Here is a 6,427-nt window from a genome sequence, read left to right as displayed (position 1 = left end):
CATTTTCCTTGGGAAAGGGTTCATGTGGATCTATTTGATTTTTGTGGAAATAAATATTTGATAGTGTGTGATGCATATTCGAAATGGATCGAATGCTTTATTTTGAGGTATAGGTGTGATTTCAATGCGGTATTGTCCAAGTTGGCTGAAGTTTTTTCAAGATTTTCCTTTCCAAAGACTATTGTATGTGATAATGGACCACCATTCAGTTCTCATTGCATGAAGAATTTTTGCTACAATAAGGGGATTAAACTGATTTTCACTCCTCCATATTCTCCGCAATCAAATGGGCTGGCTGAGCGTAGTGTCCAGACCTTCAAAAATTTGTTATCAAAATTTCATTTACAAAAGAGACACAGAAACGAAAATGTTATCACTGAAGAACTGTTACTTGACTGTCTATTTGCTTATAGGTCTACACCGTCCTCGGTGACGGGAAAATCACCGATGTCGATGTTGTTAACATATGAGCCAAATGTTCCTTTGTCGGGTCTCAAAAAAAAAGTTACATTTAAGAGTGGTTTAATTGATGAAAAGGTCACAGAACACAGGAAATCATTCAAAATATTTGAGGTAGGCCAAGTAGTATGGGTTAACCCTAATAAAAAGCAAGAATTTGGTGTCAAATTCGAATTGGGAAAGGTTATAGAGAAGGTTAGCAATTTTGTTTATATAGTAAAATTGTCCAATGATGTTGTGGTTAAAGTACATGTAAATCAGCTCAGAGAATTTTATGATAATGCCCAGCTACGCAATTCTCTGGCGGCCAAAGTTCGCAATTTGCAAACTAGTGGTGGTGAGAGTGAGCAATGTGAGGTGAATGATTATAAGGAGACACAAAACGAATTGCGGAGGTCTGGACGAGTCATAAGGAAACCGAATAGGTATTCCGACTCGAACTTTGCTTAAATTTGTATTAGCTTGAATCTGGGATATGCCCATTATTATTGTAGTAATGTCTTTTGTTAAGTATTCGGTGTTAAGTCATTTCTTATCTAGTCAGTCTGTTAAAATATAAACCAATCTTGTCATTTGTTTTATTGTATCTTTTGTCAGGTCGACAGTTATCATGTCGATTGTCATTTTGCTATTGTTTTATTATTTATCAACTAAGAGGGGAGAGTAGTGTTATGTTGGCAGCCTGCGTGCTGTGAGTAGTGTTATGTTGGCAGCCTGCGCGCTGTGAGTCATGTGGGCAGCCTGCGCGCTGCTGAGTGTTACGTCCGGGCACAGTGCTGTTCGGGCGGTTGACGAGTTGAGAGAGGTCGCAGTCATTCGTTACTCATGTCTGTGAGACCCAAAGTGAAATAAAGTCTAAAAGCCAAAGAGCAAGATTGTTCTTCTTGTAGACAGCTTCCTTCGACATAATAGCTATAAATTTGAAAAATGTTATTATATGTTCATTATAATGCGATTTAATTTATAAAATCAGCCTTCATAAGTGCAAACTTATATTACTCAGATACCAACGTGTTAATAAGAACGATATTAAGGAATATTTTCCCAAAGGAAAATATTAAATTTCTACTTTAAACGTTGAAAATTCTGAGCTGAATCTTTAACACGCATGTATGACCTCAATATAAGTCATTGCCAAGGGGGGGGGGTCGCTTTTGCCAAAATTTAATGTTGTGAAAGGCGTCACGTAGCAGTCAGACATCCCACATAACCACGATCACGATGGCATTTCCATTTATCAAATGCGACATATTCTATGGATGCGACATTTTGCATTTTCAATTGTATTCTCACACATCCTTCCCAGCAAAGCGCACTATAATTATTGAAATTATAGCCGCGGAGGAAATGAGAACTTTAGTCTACTTCGTAAGTCAACGCGGCGAGGAATTCGCGCTAGGTGGGAGACCATAAGATGAACCACGCCTCCTCGTGGGAGCACAACAAACCTACAAGCGCTGCAATGGGAGAGACTTTTCTTAGGTGGGGTCCAAATGGAGTGATTAGTTATTGAGGAAGGGAATTTGAGTAGCAGAGTGATTTTTGTGATTGGGTGCGCTCGAGTCCGAACAATTGACCCTCCCTTCAAACTCACGAGGGTTTTTTTGTTCTGCGAAGTCGAAAGGTTGGTTTAGCGTCGTCGCCAATTCCACGTTTATTCTCGAGAAAAATTTCGGCTCCTGGGTGGTAAGGTTTTTGTCTCCGAGACTATACTAATGCTGCGCCTTTAACCTGGATCCGCCCAAAATATTTTTTTTTAGATTAATAATTCATATTCTAGGGGAATGGTAAGGGCCTCAGTTTTACTACATTCTGAAAATATTTCGTTGATCGGTTGTGTAGTTTCCGAGATACAGGCTGTGACATAAATGTCACATTGGGCGGATCTGTTGTCTTTTGGTGCAAGGTAATATTTCCCCAGAAAAAGCAAATATTTTTCGCATTTGAGCTGCACTGTTCATTTAAATGATAAAAAGCACTAGAAAAACATATTATTAATTACGTACACTATTTTCAAGCTTTTGTTTAAATTTAAAGTAAATTGTTTAAAAATTTAGCAATAATTTTCAGAGTTCCATTGCCAGCGATTCATAAATTTTTCGATGTAAATTGTGATTTTTTAAGATGTAGAAGTGTTTTGGATTTTTTCAATGCTATTTCACAAGTTTGGGGTATATTTAAATTTATAATGTTTATATTATAAACTTGTCAAATACACACCAAGAAAAATTATTTTAAATTTATGTATAAATTTAAGTTTTCGGCAGTAGTGTTATGAAATTACAGAACCTTGAATTGACAAAATCAATGGATTTGTTGAAGGTACATTTAAATAATATTTTTACATGGCTAACAAGTAAAATAGTTGAAAATGCATTTCCCAATTTTGGAAAATACATAGAATAAATATACATGTTTGAAAAATATTCTCACAACATATAAGGGTGTAATACCTTATAAAATTGAATTAAATTTGAATCAATTTGTTTCATATAAACTAAAGATTGCTTTAGAGTTCAATGCCGGTTTATACGTACCATTTTGAGTGGTAAGTAGTAAAGCAATATTTGTCCATATTTCATGCATCGCATGCAGTGCATTTGACGGAAGCGCAATGTTCTCCAGCACGGCGACGCAATCTTTTGAGACTAATTGATCATTAGCATCGTAACATATTTCACTGTCTGCCTCTGTTGAAAATGAAGTAATACGGCGGCTATACTTGCCTTTGCATCGATGTATGGTCAGTAATGTTTGCATTATTACACGCCTGATCTCTAATTGTGACATGCAATGACCAGATTTCGCTCGTGAACAGATTGTGAACAGCTACATCCAAAAGTCAAGGAAAATATTCCACCATTACCACCAAAACTGATTGTCCTCCGCCGAATGAAATACATGCAAGGATGGATACCAAAATACTCCACAATCATACTCCTGCCAAAAGAGAGTTTTTTCAGTGGGAAAAATCCCTCTGAAACGTTCTTTCAATTTAGTGATCTACGGCGAAGCTACCACAATTTGTCTATTATGTCGGGCATCGTATTGTCTGCACAGTGAAGGTATCTACTCATCTCAAAGAACCTATTCCTTCGCTAGGCTACGGTAACCATTGAGTTGTGAGCACCCCCAGAATCTTCCCAGGAGCATCGCTTGGATGGAAACCAGTTACAACCTCATAACAGTAAAATCCCAATGAAAATTTTCATCCCCTCTTTACTGATGCTAGAAGATGAAAAAACAATAGAAGTAGTATAGTTATCTAATTCTGCCATGAGAAAAAAGAATGTCATCCGAAAAAACTATTTGAAAAATTTCTACACCTAATTTTTCCCTCTATTCAGGAAGATCTGTTTCGGGGAATAACCTATTTCTTACAAAATGACCTTCTTGTCGCAAATTGGCAGCTTCTCTTTTTACTTTTTTCTATTGGAGAAGTGATGTAAGCTTCGTTGACTTCGAATTCTTTTCCTTACATCTAACTGGTACCGAAATACTTCAGGACTTCTCTTGAAATTCATTAGTATTATCATTATCAAGCTGCAAAACAAGCTCCACTCTTGCCCGAAGTTGTCTTCCCGTTAAATTTTCCACAAGTCTACCAGCCTGGTCATCTGCAATGTCCTCATCAGTGACAATTGCTGCTTCTGGTAGCTCAAGGTATATTGTACTTCGTCAAAGTCTTCGTTTTCCGGAAGCTATTTGCTTCACACAGTGTAATATCTCTGAGGTATCGATATCCCTAATATTAAAAAATTTAATTCAAAAGTAATTACCGGAATAAAAGTTAATAAATGCAAATTTATCGACTAATTGATAAATAATAAGTATTTTGGCGGGAATACGAAGGAAAAAACGTTGAAAATGGAATAAATTCTAACTAGAGCATAAAATTCGAAACTTTGAAGATTTGCATAGGGATCCGCCCAATGTGACATTTATGTCACAGTAACATTTATCAGAGTATATTACAGAAATGGAAAGCAATACCAAACATATTAATGTATTATTAATAATTTTGTATCATTATGTTGATACATACCAAAAATTGTTGCTGTAGCGCATATAGTTAATGAAAAAATTAAATATTTACACAAAGCGAACGTCCATTTTTAGTGTCTAGGGAAGGCGCATAAGTACCAGGGGTACTCAAAGGATAGGTCTTCACTCTCACTTGACAATTCTTACCTTGAATTGAAGCACTTAGCTTCCTCTTTCTTATAAGGTATAAAACACAACAATATACCGTGCCCGAACGATGCAAGAGCCATTACAGTGAAGCGATACAGGGTGTGACATTTATGTTACATTGGGCGGATCCAGGTTAAGGCAAAGAATTCTAACTAAACTAAGAGTAAGTAATTATTACAAATTTCACAATTATAAATTTTCCGACATAATAATTTTCTCACATGCGTGGAATTGAATTTACGTGGAAATAATACGTGTCATTGGAAAATTTGGAATAATTACTTCACAAGGCGGAACAGGCACACCACAGAGAAATAAAATCAACACCCGTCAAACGGTTATCCAACAATTGAACTATATTCTGAGTGCCAATTTCAAATGAAAGAGGCTATAATATTATCAAATATAGGATTCTCCATTCAGCTGCCACTCGCTATGCATTTTAACTGGTTTACAAACGAGGGTGATCCGAACTTCATGGGGATATTATTAGATAAAGTTAATAATTAGTTTAAAAATGTTAAAATCATTCTTACTTGCTTGTTTCCTTGGATTTGTAGCCCCGACTCTTTCAACAGGAATGAAGTTTAATCCTAAGGTCCGAGTATCGTTTGATGTCTTATTCCTCTTCTGTAACTCTCATTGTATCACAAAATGCTAAACACAATGTAATACAATCACCACATGTGCTTACACACACACACACACACACACCATCGAACACAATTATCACTATGCCATGGACTGACTCAGTGATTTCCAAATACCGATTTTATCCCACTCCACATAGATCAATGCACTTGTTCACAATGCGCAACGAACAGTAAGCGTTTTTTAGATGCATAAATCACTTCCTTAAATTCATTGAAAAATGGAATAATTACTTCACAAGACGGAAAAGGCACGCCTTTCGGAAAAACTCGACATTCTCATCACACGGCCATCCAGAAACTGGACTATGGTCTGAGTGGCTTCGCACCGATCGGAAATTTTCTCCACCCTCAAATCAATATTGAGTCATGCCGAAGGCCTAAAGCCACGATCAACTCAACCAGTCAGTACATGACCCCACAAATTGTTAGTCCCTAAAAAATTGCATAGGTACGTCCGGTTAAACGGCAGTGATGCGCCTTGTCTACCGCACGCGCAAATTTTAGTTATTACTCACTTCGGTGGATTCGTATGGGCATTCTTCGCTCCGAGGGCATTGCCTGATTCATTATGAAGCGAGGGATAAAAGACCAACTCTCACCGCGGTATACAATAGATTCGACAGTAAAGTAAAAGCGTAAGGTGAGGTGGGGAATCATAAATCCATAAGTATAATATTATAACGATCGTCATATTTCTCCATCGGCTCATTTCAGCATAGATGTCCCCCACGAGACGTACCACGGGGACTGTGTACTACACTTGGGCAGGACCTCGGCACATTTATTTTGAACAGGAAAGATTCGGCAAACGCTAATTCAAGAGACACCAATGTTACAAAATAAAGAATTTTATAATCAGCGAATTTTTCTCACCGCGAATTTAAACGGCTTTGCAAAAGAGACAAAGCGATCAGAATAGGGTGGTTTCCTATTATTTTTTATTGCCTAAATCGAAAGATTATTACTCCTGGAGTACGTATTTCACACTTTTAGATTTTTAAATGACGATTTCTATTTTTCGCGATTGAATGAAAAGTGAAAATTTTCGAGCGCCCGAAAACGCGACGGCTAAGTTTGAATGCTGGGTAAACTCCGTGTGACGTCGTTCTGGTTCCCGCTGC

This window comes from Ischnura elegans, chromosome 4 (genome assembly GCF_921293095.1).
Source record: "Ischnura elegans chromosome 4, ioIscEleg1.1, whole genome shotgun sequence".
In the NCBI taxonomy this organism is placed as follows: Eukaryota; Metazoa; Arthropoda; class Insecta; order Odonata; family Coenagrionidae; genus Ischnura; species Ischnura elegans.
This window is presented reverse-complemented; position numbering follows the sequence as displayed.